Raw genomic sequence first — 20,656 nt, 5'->3', positions numbered from 1 at the left:
GTTAATATACGTTCACTTAAAGCGACAGTCTCAATGTTACATAATAACCACTCACCCTGAAAAAACCTAAAACTAAAACCAACCAAACAAACACATTGGCGTAGCCTGGATTTATAGTTGGTGTGGGTAGGCAACCACATTGTCTACGAGTCATGTTATGTGGCGATATAACGTGGTGGAGAAAAGAGGTATGTTTAGGGGCAGAGCTATTGCCCTCATGGCCCCCTTCTCGCTATGCAAGTGAACAAACATGCATCCAAATAATTTCATTTGCAATTATTATTATTACTATTACTATTACTGTTACTGTTACTGTTACTGTTACTGTTACTGTTACTGTTACTGTTACTATTACTATTACTATTACTATTACTATTGCTATTGAAACACCCAGTAATGATGACCAACAGATTATTATGTGATGCTACATTTTCAATTTGATAAAAAAACACGTTTATTTTTAATGCATGCGTTGTAAGTAGGCCCTACTTTATATTCTTTGCATAATCAATCCTACCCGTGGCAGACAATGGAATATTGTTGTACGCTGTTCTGCACTACTACCGACAGGCGCTGATTAAAAGGGGGGATGCTGGGGTGTGCATTTTAATGGCATTTCGACATTTTCCGTTAAGTTACGGAAATGGCCGGACACGTTACCATGATAAAAACGTTAACGTGACGTCAAGAATGCTTTGACGTTGTGTTACTATGCTTATTGATGTCAAAGCGATACTACGTACGTTCTTCTGACTATTGTTTTAACTTCAGAAATGTGCGAACTGAATCGCCGTTTGTCATTTAATAATCATATTTAACTTAAATGTGTATAAATGTAAAATATCTGTGCATAGATCTAATACTACCTATGACTACCGTGCTGTTCTGTTGCAGTGTTTTCTACAAGTGTCGATTCGATAGATCAATAGAGGTAAGTGTTTTTGTTGTTTTGTTTGTTTTGGGGGGGGGGGGGGGAAAGGGGGGGGGGGGGTGGGGGGGGGGGGGGTGGGGGGAAGAGGAGGCGGGGGGAACTGGGGGTTGGGGTGGGGGGGGGGGGGGGGGTTTGGGGGTGGGGGGGGGGGTGGGGGGGGGGGGGGGGGGGGGGAGGGGGGGGGGGGGGGGGGGGGGGGGGGGGGGGGGGGTGGGGGGGGGGTGGGGGGGGGGTGGGGGGGGGGGGGGGGGGGGGGGGGGGGGGGGGGGGGGGGGGGGGGGGGGGGGGGGGGGGGGGGGGGGGGGGGGGGGGGGGGGGGGGGAGGGGGGGGGGGGGGGGGGGGGGGGGGGGGGGGGGGGGGGGGGGGGGGGGGGGGGGGGGGTGGGGTGGTTGGGGATTAATTTATTATTTTATTTACGGTTATATGGCGTCAGACATGGTTAAGGCGTCAGACATGGTTAAGGACCACACAGATATTGAGAGAGGAAACCCGTTGTCGTTACTTCATGGGCTACTCTTTTCGATTAGCAGCAAGGGATATTTTATATGTACCATCTCACAGACAGGGTAGTACATACCACGCCCTTTTATATACCAGTCGTGGTGCACTGGCTGGAACGTGAAATAGCCCACCGACGAGGATCGATCTCACACCGACCGCGCATCGAGCAAGCTACGTCCCGCTCCTGTTATCATATAGATAACACATGTTACTACATTGTTAGTGTACTTCTGAATATTATTAGGGGCCGTCCATAATTTTCAACATTTTCACGAGCGTACAAACCGTACGCGGGGGGAGGGGGTTAAGGGACTAGCGTACACTCTTTTTTTTGAAAATGAAAAATGTCGATCAACATTTTTCATTTGGGGATGTACACTTTTGGGGGGGGGGGGGGGGGTCCAAAAGTGTACGCTTTGTACACTTGCGAAAATGTTGAAAATTATGGACGGCCCCTTGGTAGGTGCCCCTTTGAAACACTGCACCTTCTCCCTAGACAAACCCTGTATCCGCCCCAGCCTGCTATTACTACCCACCCTTCCCACCCTTCCCGACCCTTCCCCACCCGCCATCTTCCCAGTCTCTTTGTGACCCATGCTCTATTTGACACTGGATTCTGTCACTTTTCATTCATTTAATGATAGTTATTTTCGTGCTTATATACAATTAATGTTCAAGCACGCTGTCCTGGGTATATACCTCAGCTATCTGGGCTATCTGTCCAGGACAAAGGGTAAGTGAGTGGTGGTTAGTGGGGGACAAGTCGATGTAGTGGTCTTACACCTACCCATTGAGTGGTGGCTGGGAGCCGGTACCGGGCTGCGAACCCAGTACCTACCAACCTTATCTATCTCCGATGACTTGACCACGACACCACAGAGGCCGGTATCCGCCACTGCAGTACCCATGTTTATACAAGGCATATGTTCAACAACAATTATGGAGGTTGAAACGCAATAATTAATACCTGCATCCTGATTATGACAAAAACAAAACAAAGCCAGTGAACTTTTTTGTATTTATACGTGTTTTTATATGTAACAATATAAAGATTTCATTTGTAAGTAAAATGGCTTGGAAGTTAGGATTTGTAAAGGTAAAAATCCCCATCAGACTGGGATGTAAATACAGGAGTTATTCCTCTTGGCTTATAATTGTTTTTTGTTTAACGACACCACTAGAGCACATTGATTTTTTTTTATTAATCATTGTCTATTGGATGTCAAACATTTGGTCATTTTGATATATAGTCTTAGAGAGAAAACCCGCCACATCTTTTCATTAGTAACAAGGGATCTTTTATATGCACTATCCCACAGACATGATGGCACATATCACGGCCTTTGATATACCAGTCGTGGTGCACTGGCTGGAGCGAGAAATAGCCCAATTGGCCCACAGACAGGGATCGATTCCAGACCGACCGCGCCTGAAGCGAACGCTTTACCACTGGGCTACGCCCCGCCCCTGTAATACAGGAGTTATTCCTCTTGGCTTATCATTGCAACTCGCATCACAAAAATCGATAAGCATGGAAACTTTAAAGGTAAAGAATATTCCTTTAACGTCATATATATACAATACGTCGTTATACTTTTTTATTATTTGAATCCAGACATAATAAATTAATTAATTAAAATGTATATAAATATAAATAAATAATTATGTAGTGTTTAAGTATGTTGTTATGGTCACACATCCCAGAAACCTGTAGTATCTGCCCATGTGAGAGCTTAGAGAATGGCATTGGTCATGATCTAGCTAGGGAAGCCATGACACCATCCCCACCCCCAGTCACACCTTTTTTCATCACATGTTGCCGCCCACTCCCCCGTCCCACCCATCACACACACACACACACACACACACACACACACACACACAACACACACACGCGCACGCACACACACGCACACACAAAATTTTGGTTACGCCAATAGTGAATTGTGACGTTTTTTCAGTGAGACACAAATCGGTGTAGTGGTTTCAACTACAAGTTACAAGAAAAGTGAGAATTTTTAAATATTGAATAAAATTACGTAAAACTATTATTTGTCTTCTATGAAGAAATGGCACAATGTAATGATAGTCGATTAATGAACATTAGGTATACGCTCGTATTAAACTACATGTTAAAATTATCGTATGTTGACGACAGCGTCTACATTATAATCAAAGAAAGTATATTAGATACGTTTAAGCAATAATTGACAGTAAAGCAACGACAACCCCTAAACGACTTTTATATCAACATTTTAAAATTAATTTTTATTACAAACATATATATTTAAGATTGCCAACAAAAACATGCTGTATATAAAATTAGAATCTGCGCTCATAAATTATTGTAGAATCTGGCATTAAGAATATGTACTCGGTGAACATAACGCTAATGTTATATATAGAGAGGATAATAAACGAGTTACCAGTTAGTATCAATTTTATGTCCCGAGTGAAATTAGTTTCTCTTGTCACGAGCTTTAGTGAGTGACAAGTGGAAATTATTTCACGAGGGACATAAATTTGATAATAACTGGTACCGAGTTTGTTATTCTGTTTATTACCCCAGCTATTTTAGGTTTTTAAAAGCCTTTATTTTCGATATATAGCCTACATCGGCTACACGTCCATGTATATAGAAACGACGTAAACTAGTTTACTGTTCTGGGTATTGTTTTAACTTTGTATTTTATTCACCGTTCACATAATTTTCAAAACCCAAAGTTCAACATATATTCTGTAAAACAAAACCTATAATGAATTGCACTAAACTACCATTTTATTACAAGTTTAACACTGTAACCAGAAAGACGTAAACGCAAACGATTTAAACTACGTGACGTCATTGTTTGCTTTGCTAAATCGTGATGACGTCATATTTAGTACCGACAAGGTGACTGGTTTGTTGGCATCAAATCGTCCAATAGTAGTGTTCGTTAAACCAATGCATGATAATTTCTCAGTGAGAAATTATTATTTTTATTTTCCCCGTTATGAGTGCCTATATATATATATATATATAGTGGACTGTCTAAAACGGACTCACTTCGTACCGTCGAAATAGTCCGGTTTACATAGAGGACCGGTTTAGACAGAGTTCATCCAGAGTTATGGTTCTTGAATGATCGACAACTCGCGATCAACAGTGACATTTGAACCCATGGATTGTTGGGAAACAGTCATACAATCCATTGTAACGATTGTAATTACATATCAAATATATTTTTCTGCATCAAATATTAGTGGCTGCATATTAAACGTGTTTGTGATCGTTCTAATATTTGTACTAGGTTAAATTTCTTCTTTTTTTCTTAAACATTATATTTTCGTACGTACGAAATCATTTGAATACAAAATCGAGTTTGGGCTTCTTATAATTATTAAGACAACCAGAAATACCTTGAATATACAGACACTGCTATTCTAGTTCAAGTTCAAACCAGTTTTTACATGCCTATATCCACTAGGGTTCACCTAAGTGTGTTTTTGAGAAGGGGTGGTTAAAGAACCACCATCTGCTATTAGCCATAAGGTGATGGCTGGTAGGAGTTTGTCATAAGGTGATGACCTTGTTATTCCGGCCGCCGAGCTCGTGTGGTGGAGTGAGTAGTCCCTGCCTGTAGTAAAAATCAAATATTAAAAAAAAAAAAAGTAAAAGGCAGGGACCACTAAACGCAGTCTGGTTGGTAGTTTAGAGTGGGTAGTCCTCAAAGAATTCCTCAACATCCGCCGCAAGTACAGTTTTACCATTGTACTACGAGTCACATATACGAATGGCCCAGACAAGCCATTAATGTACAAATGCCCTGTCTGCACGTCGGAATTATACAGTAACACAAGCAGACAGAGGAGCGATCTAAACCTATGACCGCTTTAATTGTAAAAATAAAAACATGTTATGCAGTTAGTTAAAAAGGTAACATAATAATTTATAATTCATATAAAACGTTAGTAATATATTAAAATTGTCTGTACTAACAGAAACATGCTAAAATTAACACAACATACAATAATTAAAACACACAAAATACAATCCAAGCGTTGCTAGAGAAGGATCCTGCCAGGGATCATCACTTCACTAAGTAGTGAACACTAATACAAAAAAAGCACGCCAATCATTAATTAAGCATAAACCATAAAAAGGAGGCCTGTCTTACCAAAGACCTTAATATATATAATAAAACAAGTAATAATAAAGTAACATAATTTAAATAGCTAAAATAAGGAACTACTCCACCAGAGGGCCTCTCCCAGGAGACCATAGGTGATTGCAGTAACTATAAGAAAAGAAAAAGAAAAGAAAAAAGAAGAAAAAAAAGCATAAAACACAGGTTAATTAAAACAAAGCATTAGGATAAGCTAGCATATACAGCCTTCCCATTTAGCTAAAAAAAAAAAAGAAATATTATCCATTACTTACAAATGGACAATATATTAAAAATCATGCTAATATACAATTAATTACCAGTCCAGAGTAACCTAAATGAACAGTGGAAACAAGAGAAAGAATTAGTAATTTTAAAAATAATGTATGGATGGTAGGCTGAAAGATAAAAAGAAAAAAGGAAAAACTGATATTCTAAACAAGAAAATATATTTATACATGCCGAATTCATAAGAGTGAAATCAGTTAGGTATCAACACACAACACTAATATTAATCCGATTGATGTAACGGCCTACTGCAATAAAAGTAAACTTCACACGAGTGTGATTACATTTTGTATTTGATCTTTTGACGGTGACCTGATTACTTGGCAATTGACAATCATTGTTCAACTAATTAAGAAGCTCGTCGTTCAGTCAAATCCCAATCCGGTGTAGACAGAGGTAATTAATGCATGAACGGTTCTTTTGTTCTTGATTTTTTAGCCGGAGTCCGAAGTAGACAGACTACGGAATAGGCAGAGATTTATACTTAAGAGATAAATGGTAGCTGAACGGGGCTGTAAAAATGGGCCGGTTTACGCAGAGATCCGGACTACACAGAGTCCACTGTGTGTGTGTGTGTGTGTGTGTGTGTGTGTGTGTGTGTGTGTGTGTGTGTGTGTGTGTGTGTGGTGTGTGTGTGTGTGTGTGTGTGTGTGTGTGTGACCGATAGGTTCTATATATATCACAGAAGACTTCAGCTGGGGTTTAAGTTCTTTATTCAGGGATCACCTGGAGGGATGTGAAGATCCCGATGTTTATAAAAACAAATAACGACCCTGGAATAACAAAAGGACATAAAATCAGTTACATTTTCCAGGTTACAACATATATTATTTTACCATACATAACGCTATTTGTATTAGGTGTTTACAGTAATTGTAAGTGAGTGAAAAAAAATATTTATTGTATGGAAGGTCCAAATTAAGGTTATAATCAATCGGTATTAGTCTATAAAAATATCTGTACATATTTAATGCTAAAATAGATGGGGAAAATGAGGACGATTTGCCACTGATTTAGTTATTTATTTATTTGTATTATCAAACCTAATCAAATATTCGTCTTAGAAGACAATTATCCCTATATAATTATAAACATTATTAAACACTACTTTAACTCGTTCACTATAGAATACGTTTAAGCAACTACTTACACATGCTAAGTTCTAATTTAAGGCTTATCATAAAATATGCATACACTAATCTAGTTTACTACTTAAAACACATGGTTATATCTTAAAATATGTTTGTATTTACGTGTGCTGTTAATAACTGTGCCGTGCAGAATTTGATCAAATGGAAAACTTGTAAATAAGAATAACACCTCTGTCTTACTTGAACGTTTAAAAGTCTCTGACTCAAGAGAACACCAGGTAACAAAAGAAACAATAGATGTGCTTACTACTGAACGATTACCTGGTCTGAACACTGAGTTGAGGGTGAACACAACCCAAGCTGACAATTCCAAAGACACAGGAAAACAATAGAAACAAAATAAAGAGACAGCTTTGCACTATTAGAGTTAGAAAGAATAAAATATATGTAAACTGTTTTAAAATTGTAGTGTATGTGATATGCAATTTAAAACATCCGGTTACATATATATATTGCATTAAGTATTACAAAACACTTACAGCAAAGTATAAAAACATCTCAATAATGAGTTGGCTGTGGAATTAAACAACACAAAACAAACAACACAAATTAAAAAAAAAAATGTAATAATTTAAAATAATAATATAATAATAATAAATATTCCATTATAATCGAGTGTCCACAATACAAAGATTTGCGCTGTAAATATATAAAAATGTATTATTACGAGTATAAGCGGCCAAGTGTTTATCGTTTTATACAGTTATTAACCACTGGTAACAATACAGGATTGAATACTGTAAACAGCTATTTAGTGCAGATGAATACAATTAGAGATCGGTTAATACAGGAAGATAGTTTTTGTTGTAAATGTAACTTATATCATTATATTCGTAATGGATAATATATAAGCCACACCAACCAATGTTTTGCACGTATATATTTTGTGGGGCGAGACGTAGCCCAAAAGTAAAGTGCCCGCTTGATGCGCGGTCGGTCTAGGATCACTTCCTTTGGGATATTTCTCATTGCAGCCAGTGCACTACGACTGGTTTATCAAAGGCCGTGATATGTGTTATCCTGTCTGTGGAATGGTGCAGATAAAAGATCTCTTGCTACTAATGGACAAATGTAGCGGGTTTCCTCTCTGAGAATATATGTTAAATTACCAAATGTAATTATAGCTGATGATTAATAAATCAATATGATCTAGTGGTGTCGTTAAACAAAACAAACTTTAACTTTTGTGTGCAATTTTTATAATTGTTATGTATTCAGCTAATAAGGCAAAAAAACCTTGAACAAAATAAATACCTGCATCCTGATTATAACAAATATTTAAGTTTATCAGCCGAAAACAAAACAAAGGCAGTGAATAGTTCTTTAAGGAATACGGATTTTATATGTAACAATATATAGATTTCAAGAGTAACTGAAATGGCGTAGAAGTTAGAACTGTAAAGTTAAAAATCCCTATCAGACTGGAATGTAATACAGGAGTTATTCCTCTTAGCTTATTACAACTCGCTTCATACAAATCGAAATGTATGGAAACTTCAAAGGTAAGGAATATTTTGTTTTAAAACAAAGAAAGAAATGTTTTATTTAACGACGCACTCAACAAATTTTATTTACGGTTATATGGCGTGAAACATATGGTTAAGAACCACACAGATTTTGATAGGAAACCCGCTGTCGCCAATTCATGGGCTACTCTTTTCAATTAGCAACAAGGGATCTTTTATATGCACCATCTCATAGGCAGAATAGTACATACCACCGCCTTTGTTACACCAGCTGTGGAGCACTGGCTGGAACGAGAAATAGCCCAATGGGTCCACTGACGGGGATCGATCCTAGACCGACCGCGCATTAAGCGAACGCATTACCACTGGGCTACGTCTCGCCCCTGAATATTTGTTTAACGACACTGCGTCACCGTTGCTTATTTTTTAAATACTTTTATTTATTTATTTATTTATTTATTTATTTATTTAAGTCTGAATTCAATTACTGTTCTAGTATGTTGTTATGGCAACACATCCCATGAAAGAGCTTAGTGAATAGCACTAGAGTAGTCATGGGGTCCATGACCCAACACCCCACCCCAATCACACCTATTATTGTTTCCAGCACCATTTGTGTTTGCATGTTACCCCATAACACGACTCATCAAGATTATAGGTGCCTTGTTGAAGCCCAACATGACCCAACACCCCACCCCAATCACACCTATTATTGTTTCCAGCACCATTTGTGTCTGCATGTTACCCCATAACACGACTCATCAAGATTATAGGTGCCTTGTTGAAGCCCAACATGTCCCAACTGCCCAAGATGTCCCATTTGGGACATTTCGGGTCGAACGCCGACCAAAGTTGTTCTTGGGACATCTTGGGCCAAGAGATGCCATATATGGCATATACATAAATATATTAAACGCTAATTTATTACATTTGCTTAAATCGTTCAATTTGTGTTTGTTTTAACAAAAACTCGAGAGCACATTAATTAATTAATCATCGGCTATTGGTTTCTTTGTTTGTTTGTTTTGTTTCACAACACCACTGGAGCACATTGATTAATTAATCATTGGCTACTGGATGTCAAACATTTGGTAATACTGACTCGTAGTCATTAAAGGAAACCCGCTACATTTGTCCTAATGCAGCAAGGGATCTTTTATATGCACTTTCCCCACAGATAGGAAAGCACATACCACGAGATTTGACCAGTTGTGGTACACTGGTTGGAACGAGAGAAAATCCAAGCAGTTGAATGGATCCATTGTGGTGGTTTGATTCCGGGATGCAAGCACCTCAGGCGAGCACTCAACCGACTGAGCTAACTCCCGCCCTCGGCTACTGGATATCAAACATTTGGTCATTCTGACACGTAGTCTTGAGAGGAAACCTGTCTCATTTTTCCATTAGCAGCAATAGGTATTTTATGTGCCTTTCCCCTGAAAGGATGGCACATACAAAAGCCTTTGATGTGCCAGTCGTGTGGCTCTGGTTAACTCATTTAAAGGCATGTGGACATTTAGAAACTGCGTGCCAAACGAGTGGGATTTTCGCTCGGTTGTAATCCGTTCATTTGAAATGGACTACAATGAAGGGTCGATCCTCTCGGTGAAGCTGTTTAGTTTTCCTATTCCAACCAGTCATAAGAAATAGTAAATATGACGTGCCTGAACCTCTTTTGGATAGGCACGTAAATAAAGTAACAGTAACGGTAAATATGTAGATAATTTGTATGTATGTGTGCGTATATCTATTCTTATATGATATTTTATGCATGCATGGGTGTGGATATTTATGTAGATAGGTAAGTAGGTGGGTGGGTCGGTGCGTAGGTACGTACGTGCGTACATATGGCTGGATCGATGGATGGTTTAAAAAATGTTTTCTTTAATGACACCATTAGAATACATTGATTAATTTATTAATCACCGGCTATTGGGTGTCAAACATTTGGTAAGTTTTACATATAGTCTTAGAGAGGCAATCGTTAAATTTTTTCATTAGTAGCAAGGGATCTGAACAGCACATACCACGGTCTTTGATATATCATTCGTAGCGCATTGGCTGGAACAATTAAATATTCCAATGAGTTCACCGACGAGGATCGATCCTAGACCGACTGCTAATTAGGTGAGCTATTTACCACTGGCTACGTCCTTCCTCGGTTGAATGGATGGATGCATGTATGTTTGTGTGTGTTCAGGGGTGCCTGTATGTGTATCTGGTTATGTAAATGTGTTTGCGTGTGCATATTTGGCGATGTCCCAGTTTTTTGGTTGAACGTTTACTGAATAGAAGCACGAACATAAGTGTAAATGAACTAAAATGCTGCATGTGTAAATCAGTTGTATGAAAATTAACACAAAATGTGAATTTCTATTTTCGAGTATCATCTGATTCAATGTATTATCTCACACTGTTCTAGCGTGGTGAATTGAATTCTTTGACCCCCAAAACATATATTTGGACATCGAAAGCATTTCTATGCAAGACGAAGCTGACAAATATGTTTCTTTAATTTGGCATGGATTTTGTCACTTGGAGAAAGTCTCGCGCGCATGCACACACACACGCACACACACACACACACACAAACACACACACACACACACACACACGCGCGCGCGCGCACACACACACACACACACACACACACAAACAAACACACACACTACTTTTATTCAGAAGGCTTTGAAAATATGGGAGGGGGGGACACCTTGTCCCCGTATATTGGTCACGGAATTATATTATTTCAAGTAAAATCAACATAAAACATGAAAATTGTTTTTATTTCAGTCAACTAAAAAAACAGACATGATATGATATTTTGAAAATTAAAAAAGGTAATAGCACAAGAAAATACCCACTTATACAATTCAAAATCATCATTCAAAAATGGCATTTTGTTATTCAGATGCGAGCATATTACGTTTCAGGCCATCTATATTTCGAACTTTCAAGGAGGAATAATTATAACCCCGAACCCCCATAAAGAGCCCCATTGACAACACGCCTGGATTCGCCCCTGCTAGTCAGGATTGCCTGTTTAAAGGGTGTATACTACCAAATCAAATCCCATAGACGACAATAGTAACATATGTGGCTAAAACTCCTACCTGCAACGTATCAACCGACATAAACGCCACGGATATAAATACTACCACCCCTTACACTTAAAGTGAATCAGACAAAAATGGGGGTCAAGCTGCTCGTTTCTGAGATAACGGGTAGCGTCTATGACTACCCTAGTTTCGCACAAAATTCGAGTACTTTTTTTTACAGGTACCCCATACATGTTTCAAGCACATTGGTACTAGATGAAATAAGATTGCACATTTTTTTTACCCAGATGAAACTATTATTTTTTACAACCAACATACTCACATTTATAACCAATCACAGGACTTGTGGTGTTCACTTCTCTATCAAAAGTTGGGTGCACCTCGAACTTTGACCCAGCCGGAAGTTATTTGGTTTAGTACTACCTATAGTGTTCAAATTGCTGTATGTATAAGCTTATCTTTCAATGTATGTTGGTTGGGGTTGGGGGGGGGGGGGTCTTGTTGTTGGGGTTTGGGGGTGGGGGATTGGGGGTAGGGGATTGGGGGTAATTCAGGTTTTTGGGGGAGTTGGGGTTTTTGTTGTTGTTTTATTGTTTTTGTGTTTTGTTGTAGTTTTTTGTTTTTGTTGGGGATTTTTGGGGGGTTGCTTCTTTGTTGGTTTTGAGTGGGGGTTTTTTATTTTTTTATTATTGTTGTTTTATATATATATATATATATATAATATATATATATAATAATAATAATAATAATAATAATATACATGTATATTGTTTCTGTTTGGTTGAAGTTTGTAATGCTTTCTAGATACTGGATCTTGGCAAGTCATTTTTTCACTCTACGGATGGACGGCGGTGTGGGAGGGTGTGTATCTGACACGTGATTCTTAATATCATACATCACATCTCTGTGTTCCAAATTACGAGTGGGTTTTTTTCTGATTTTGACACGACGCCATAATTCAATTATAATACAAAATATCGCCAATAAATAGGATATGGTGGTTATGTAGGTGGTTGAATAAAGTACATTTAGGGACAAATAAAAGGTATATACTTTCAGGCAATACTTTGTTGGGTCATTAAATAGTATAAAGGTATGTGATAATATGTCTTTGAAGTCTCGTTGTTGTACCTTCGTGGGACAGGGAAAACCTAACTGGTCCACTAAGAGGGATCGACCCTATGAACCATTGCACCTGTTACTAATCATCTACCATTAAACTAGGGGACGCGACGTAGCACAGTGGTAAAGCGCTCGCTTGATGCGTGGTCGGTTTGGGATCCATCCCCGTCAGTGGACCCATTAGGCTATTTCTCGCTCCAGCCAGTGCCTCACGATTGGTACATTAAAGGCTGTGGTATGTGCTATCCTGTTCATGGGATGATGCATAGAAAAGATCCCTTGCTGCTAATCGAAAAGAGTAGCCTGTGAAGTGGCGACAGCGGGTTTCCTCCCTCAATATATGTGTGGTCCTTAACCATATGTCTGACGCTATATAACAGTAAATAAAATGTGTTGAGTGCATCGTTAAATAAACCATTCCCTTCTTTCCATTAAGCTACATCGCGCCAAACAGATATTAAAACAACTGTCCTCAGAGTGATGGCTACAAAACATAGAACATAAAAGCAAAGATTATTAAATTCCAGGAACAGATCTGGACGAATGTGATCAGATTTTATTTCCAGTTTTACCCAACAATGATTCTTATGTACTCTCTTGAGTATAGAATTTTATAATTAATCCAACCGTGCAGCCGACCTCGACGTGAACACAATTGAAGGGAGTGATTAATTGCTCCCCTGACATAGATTATGGGGAACTATTGAATATATTATCATATTGATAGTATATAAATTCAGAAAGAGGAGCTAAAAATACATACACACATATACATTAATACATATATGAACTTACATACACACATATATACATGTATATTTATACACACACACGCTCGCGCATACGCATATAAAACTAGGGCAAGCCTGATCCTACCCCTCCTCTCAGCTCACACCAACAAACGCACACACCAACACACACACATACACACATTTTTTATATATATATATATATATATATATATATATATATATATATATATATATATATATATATATATATATATATATATATATATATATATATATATAATAAAGGACAGATACGACAGACAGACAGACAGACAGACATACACAACCATATACATACATATGGCATATGGCACGTTGGCACGCACTTAAAATTGTATTGTACGAAATACAATGACGTTATTGTTGTTTTGATTTTTATTGTGTTATGACCCGTGCATATATGGATATATGCCATTTCATTGTGGAATCGGTTAAAATAGTCAGTGTCTCTTTTCTCGAGACATGACGGCGGGTGTAGTTCAGAGGTAGAGTGCTTGCTTGAGGTACGACCGGTTGTAAGATCGAGTCATGACGGCGGGTGTAGTTCAGAGGTAGAGTGCTTGCTTGAGGTACGACCGGTTGTAAGATCGAGTCATGACGGCGGGTGTAGTTCAGAGGTAGAGTGCTTGCTTGAGGTACGACCGGTTGTAAGATCGAGTCATGACGGCGGGGTGTAGTTCAGAGGTAGAGTGCTTGCTTGAGGTACGACCGGTTGTAAGATCGAGTCATGACGGCGGGTGTAGTTCAGAGGTAGAGTGCTTGCTTGAGGTACGGCCGGTTGTAAGATCGAGTCATGACGGCGGGTGTAGTTCAGAGGTAGAGCACTTGATTGAGGTACGTCCGGTTGTAAGATCGAATCATGACGGCGGGTGTAGTTCAGAGGTAGAGCACTTGATTGAGGTACGGCCGGTTGTAAGATCGAGTCATGATGGCAGAGTGTAGTTCAGAGGTAGAGCACTTGATTGAGGTACGACCGGTTGTAAGATCGAGTCATGACGGCGGGTGTAGTTCAGAGGTAGAGCACTTGATTGAGGTACGACCGGTTGTAAGATCGAGTCATGACGGTGGGGTGTAGTTCAGAGGTAGAGCACTTGATTGAGGTACAGCCGGTTGTAAGATCGAGTCATGATGGCAGGGTGTAGTTCAGAGGTAGAGTGCTTGCTTGAGGTACGGCCGGTTGTAAGATCGAGTCATGACGGCGGGTGTAGTTCAGAGGTAGAGCACTTGATTGAGGTACGTCCGGTTGTAAGATCGAATCATGACGGCGGGTGTAGTTCAGAGGTAGAGCACTTGATTGAGGTACGGCCGGTTGTAAGATCGAGTCATGATGGCAGAGTGTAGTTCAGAGGTAGAGCACTTGATTGAGGTACGACCGGTTGTAAGATCGAGTCATGACGGCGGGTGTAGTTCAGAGGTAGAGCACTTGATTGAGGTACGACCGGTTGTAAGATCGAGTCATGACGGTGGGGTGTAGTTCAGAGGTAGAGCACTTGATTGAGGTACAGCCGGTTGTAAGATCGAGTCATGATGGCAGGGTGTAGTTCAGAGGTAGAGCACTTGATTGAGGTACGACCGGTTGTAAGATCGAGTCATGACGGCGGGTGTAGTTCAGAGGTAGAGCACTTGATTGAGGTACGACCGGTTGTAAGATCGAGTCATGACGGTGGGGTGTAGTTCAGAGGTAGAGCACTTGATTGAGGTACAGCCGGTTGTAAGATCGAGTCATGATGGCAGGGTGTAGTTCAGAGGTAGAGCACTTGATTGAGGTACGACCGGTTGTAAGATCGAGTCATGACGGCGGGTGTAGTTCAGAGGTAGAGCACTTGATTGAGGTACGGCCGGTTGTAGGATCTATCGCCCTCGGTAGACTCGTGTATTTTCCCATTCTAACCGGCGCTCCACAGTTGGTACAACAAAGGCATTTCTGCTTTTCGGTAGCCTATGTGGTTTTCTTCCTCATTCATTCATTTCGTGCTTATATCCAATTAAGGTTCAAGCACGCTTTCTGGGAACACACCTCCGCTATCTGGGCTGTCTGTCCAGGACTGTGGGTTTCATGGTAGTTGGATAGTGGTTAGTGAGAGAGAAGAGGGTGTAGTGGCCTTACACTTACCCATTGAGCCCTTAAGAACTCGCTCTGGATTGGAGCCGGTACCGGGCGGCGAACCCTGTACCTACCAGCCTGTAGTCCGATAGCTTAACCACTGCGCCACCAAGGCCAATTTTCTTTTCCAACCCCCAACCCGATATATATAGTTTAAACTGTGCTGGGGCGTTGAAGACAAATATTCGCTTCGTTTCTTCAACTTACGAGTCTTGCGTCTAGACGTTGGCCTTTAGTAATGAGGAGCCAGACACGAGTTTAGTGAAGAATCGCCTCTAGAATTCAATCAGAAACTTGGCGTACCTAGCTAGATTGCTCTTTGGACTGCCGGCGTCATTCCTGCACAACTCAAGTTCCCTTGCGTCCGTCTTCAGGCTCGTGCTAATATTATTACTCAATCCATCAAGTCGTCCGGTCTGGCTGTCGTTCCTTAAAGAGGCAAACTCAGTTGAGGGCAAAAACGATGATGGTGGTGTCGAGGACGTCTCTCCGTGTGAGGCGTTAATTGGGTTTACTGGAAGAAAAGTAAACTCGAGGGGATTCACCGTCCCCTAATCCTAACTCAAACTGACAAACACTCAAGTACTCGTACGTGGTAATGTTATCAAGAAGTTAAACGAGCACAATGATAAACTTTCTTGTGTGAAGAAAACATGGTGGGTTTTTTGTTGTTGTTTTTTTGTTGTTGTTTTTTTTTGGGGGGGGGGTGTTTGGTGTGGTATTGGTTTTTTTGTTTTGTCTTATTTTCTGGAAAAAAAATTCAGTTTTGTCGGCTTTTCCGTTGATACGTGATATTTATCTAGGTAATCGGTTGTTCAGTTTATATCAGTTGTATTCACGTATTAAACCAGTGATTACAACTTGACTGCTATCAAATGTCCAAAAATCAGTCTAGAACAATATAGAATAAATGCATTTTACCAATGTTAATAAAGTTCTGGTGTGTCTTAAGTTTGCAACGTTTAATTTTATAACGCATCGATACAGCGCGTAACCAATTGGCTGATTGTGTGAATTTGGTGTTACGTAACCGACACGCGAACGTCCTGTAGTGTTTGGATGAAGTCTTTCTCTCTGTAAAAGGTGATCTAATATAAGTTTCACACAACAAGCATATACAAAGACCTGTTACACAGGTGATAACAATGAGATGAATGGTAAAACAGCAATATTTTACAGGGCTGTGCAGCACGTTTGTTGGCATTTGAGCTATCTCAGTATCATCCTAATCCGACCCGGGTTCAACCAGCGAACGTTTCGCTAACGTTCACGTTGATTGGTTCCCAACGTGGCCATTTTGGTTTACCGTGAAGCGCATAAACCAGTCTAGCGGACGTTTTTCATATCGGTCTGACTGAACTCAGTCCCGGAGTACACGGAACCTGCAGTGTCTGTCGGTAATCATTCCCCATTTGGGGTAATACTTTTGGGAGACACCCGTATAATCACACCCGTGAAATTAATGAACCTCAATCTGGGTTGGAGACGGTACTGGAATGATAAACCTTCCATTGCCTCAGGTGGGACACGAACTCGGTACCCACCACCTATATTTATATTATGTTTGGTGGATTGCGGGTGACAGTTTATAGGTGTCAGTACCACATTAATAATTATTGTTTATAATTATATTCTTATCGGTGGTTGGGGGAAGGCATGTTTAACGTTCATATTACCACTTTAATTATATTGTTATCGGTGGTTTGAGGGAGGGGACGTTTTAAAGGTGATATATCTATGATGTTTATAATTATATTCTTATCAATGATTGGACGGGTGCTGTTTTGTGTGTGGTTGGTTTGGGTTTGGGTTTTTTTATGGCTAGTTTGCATGATATCGAGAACTAACAATCTAAACTGGTTATGTCCCAAATAAATGGTTTAACATTTTTTAAAAATCTGAAAAGAAATTTGGGTTTTGTTTAACGACACCACTAGAGCATATTGATTTATAAATCGTCGTCTATTAGATGTCAAACATTTGGTCATTTTGACACGCGGTCTTAGTGGAAACCCTCTACATGTTTTCATTAGTAGCAAGAGATATTTTATATCACAGACAGGACAACACATACCACTGTCTTTTATATACTAGTCACGTGGCAGTGGTTGGGACGGAAATCTGAAATGAAAGTAATATTATTTATTTTATTTATTAAACTCATATATAGAGGCTACTTCATGGGATTTTTTTTGGAGTACGATTTTTATGTCAACGAGTGATGTGTGAAAACCATATTTATCACGAATTGCAAAGCAATGAGTGAAAATATGGTTTTCACACATCACACACATCACGAGTAATAGTTTTCAAACATCGCACACGTCACGAGTAATATGGTTTTAACACATCACACACATCACGAGTAATATGGTTTTCACACATCACACACATCACGAGTAATATGGTTTTCACACATTACACACATCACGAGTAATATGGTTTTAACACATCACACACATCACGAGTAATATGGTTTTCACACATCACACACATCATGTAGTAATACGGTTTTCACACATCACACACATCACGAGTAATATGGTTTTCACACATTACACACATCACATCATTAAGACACGTCTTATCGTCCTTGCAAGTCTTTATGCATTGTACTGTGAGATCGCAAGTTTGTAACAGTTTAGTGATGTGTGAAAACCATATTTTCATATGGATTTCACACATCACGAGTTGACATAAAAATCGTATTCGAAAAACACCCTGAAATGGTCTATTTACTATATACATCTTTCCTAATTTTCTACAATATCTTTCGCTTTTTGTTAATATCTTTCGTTTATCTTATCGAAAACACGTAACGTCATGATATATTTCTTCCGATGAAACTTTTCTAGAAAATTTACTTGACCATGTGAATACAAATTATATTTATTTAATTATTAAATTAACATTTATTTAATAATACTGTTGTGCAAACATACCTGACAAAGCGATCCTAAAAAAAACACCCATAAAAACAAAACGAACCGAACGCCATTAAATTTTATCTTACATTCAATGACAGGACATTGTGTCTTCCTTATTTAGCTTCGTATACAATTTGTTTTTGATATTTTATCGTAATTGCACTTCATATCCCTTTTTTATAGGTATAGTTCTTTAAATTACTTCTTCTTCTTTTTTCAAATACTATCAGAAAGAAAGAAATGTTTTATTTAACGACGCACTCAACACATTTTATTTACGGTTGTATGGCGTCAGACATATGGTTAAGGACCACACAGATTTTGAAAGGAAACCCGCTGTCGCCACTACATGGGCTACTCTTTCCGATTAGCAGCAAGGGATCTTTTATTTGCGCTTCCCACAGGCAGGATAGCACAAACCATGGCCTTTGTTGAACCAGTTATGGATCGCTGGTCGGTGCAAGTGGTTTACACCTACCCATTGAGCCTTGCGGAGCACTCACTCAGGATTTGGAGTCGGTATTTGGATTAAAAATCCCATGCCTCGACTGGGATCCGAACCCAGTACCTACCAGCCTGTAGACCGATGGCCTAACCACGACGCCACCGAGGCCGGTCAAATACTATCAAATGCATTGTCATGTCATGTCGTGTCATGTCATGTCATGTCATGTCATGTCATGTCATGTCATGTCATGTCATAGGGTTTTACGTGCACATTCAGAACAAGCTGTTGTAGCGCACGCCTGTCGTGGGCACAAGAGCCGGCCTTGGCCGGCTCCTCCGTCCATGACAGGAAAGGTGGGGGAAGGGGAGAGGAGGGACCGCCTGTACTGGCAAGTGCAAGGGATCTTTTATATGCACCATCTCACAGACAGGATAGCACAGACCACCGCCTTTGATATACCAATCGTGCTGCACTGGCTGGAATAAGAAATAGCCCAAAGGGCCCACCGACGAGGATCGATTCTAAACCGAGATGGGAAAATGTAGTGGTGTTGTTATAAAGTGCTAGTGTCTGTCATGAACAGAACTCTCTGGCGCAGTCAGAGGTTGTGCCCACGACAGGCGTGCTTGAACACTTTTCTGATGGAAGCATGCCAAAAATTACCCACACAGTAGCTAGTGGGAATTTCCCTATTAGCTCAGTTGGTAGAGTACTGGACTCTCGTACTGAAATTCCGTGGTTTGAATTACCGTAGTGGAGGTTGATTTTTCTATTACATTAATGGGTGTATACTACCAAATCAAATCTCACAGACGACAATAGTAACACTAGTTGGTGAAACTGCTACACGCAGCGTTTCAATTGACATATACACCATGTACATAAATAAAACCACCTCTCACCCTTTTAGTAAATCAGAAAAAAATGGAGTTTAAGCTGTTCGTTTTAGGACTCCGCACATTAAATTGCAGTTCAAATTAAATTACAGGAATTTACGGGCCAGATGAAACAACATTTTAACACAATAAACACTCTCACATTAACACCAATGGTAGGATTGGTAACCGTAACTGTGCACCCCGAACCTTGACCTACTCAGATAGTATTTGGCGTACGGCTATCTATAATTTGAAATATATACTAGTCACAACAAGTTAAGGGCCAGTGTCGAATCTTACCTTACTTTTTCAAAAATTAAATGAAAAATCAGAGGCAGTGATAGGTAATGAAAAGTAGGTTACAGACTTGAATAAAGCATCTCAGATTGCATGTACATCAGCTATTTACCCACAGCTTGTTTGATTGCCGGTAGAAAGTGTATGGCAAATGCATAGAAAATCCAAGATTGTTAGACTTTTTAAAACGTTTTTCTGACTAAGCAGGGCACTTGCCTGAAAACCGAATGATGCACATGAAACTGCTTTTTTATGATAACAATTTTCATGTTTTGTTAGGTTTGGGAGGGTATACTCTTTTTTTTACAATCTGGGTCTGGATAGCCATGCCACCAAAACATAAACTGAGCATTTTGGACAATGGTCGAGCCCTGCCATGTCTGAATGATAGCATATCCATGAGACAAGTATCGAGATGTCTGCAAGTGAGTCATTCCGTCTCCCATTAACTGCATGAGTGCTTCCATACCACTGACACGGCGAACGGGCTACCCCTCTCAGACGCAGTGTCCATGTGGCCCTTAACTTGTTGTGACGAGTATATACC

The 20,656-nt window shown here is 39.8% G+C and overlaps 1 long non-coding RNA gene across 1 annotated transcript in view; it reads left to right on the top strand.

Moving 5' to 3' along the window:
- Window positions 1-733: 733 nt before the first annotated feature.
- LOC121371610 overlaps window positions 734-20,656 on the top strand; it is a 98,652-nt gene continuing 78,729 nt past the window's right edge. Inside the window, exon 1 of the long non-coding RNA XR_005957811.1 lies at window positions 734-931. This is a non-coding gene — a long non-coding RNA (uncharacterized LOC121371610). The remainder of the gene's footprint in view (window positions 932-20,656) is intronic.

This window comes from Gigantopelta aegis, chromosome 4 (assembly GCF_016097555.1).
Source record: "Gigantopelta aegis isolate Gae_Host chromosome 4, Gae_host_genome, whole genome shotgun sequence".
Taxonomy (NCBI): domain Eukaryota; kingdom Metazoa; phylum Mollusca; class Gastropoda; order Neomphalida; family Peltospiridae; genus Gigantopelta; species Gigantopelta aegis.
Note: the sequence above shows the minus strand (reverse complement) of the source record. Positions and strands in the feature narration are given on the sequence as shown.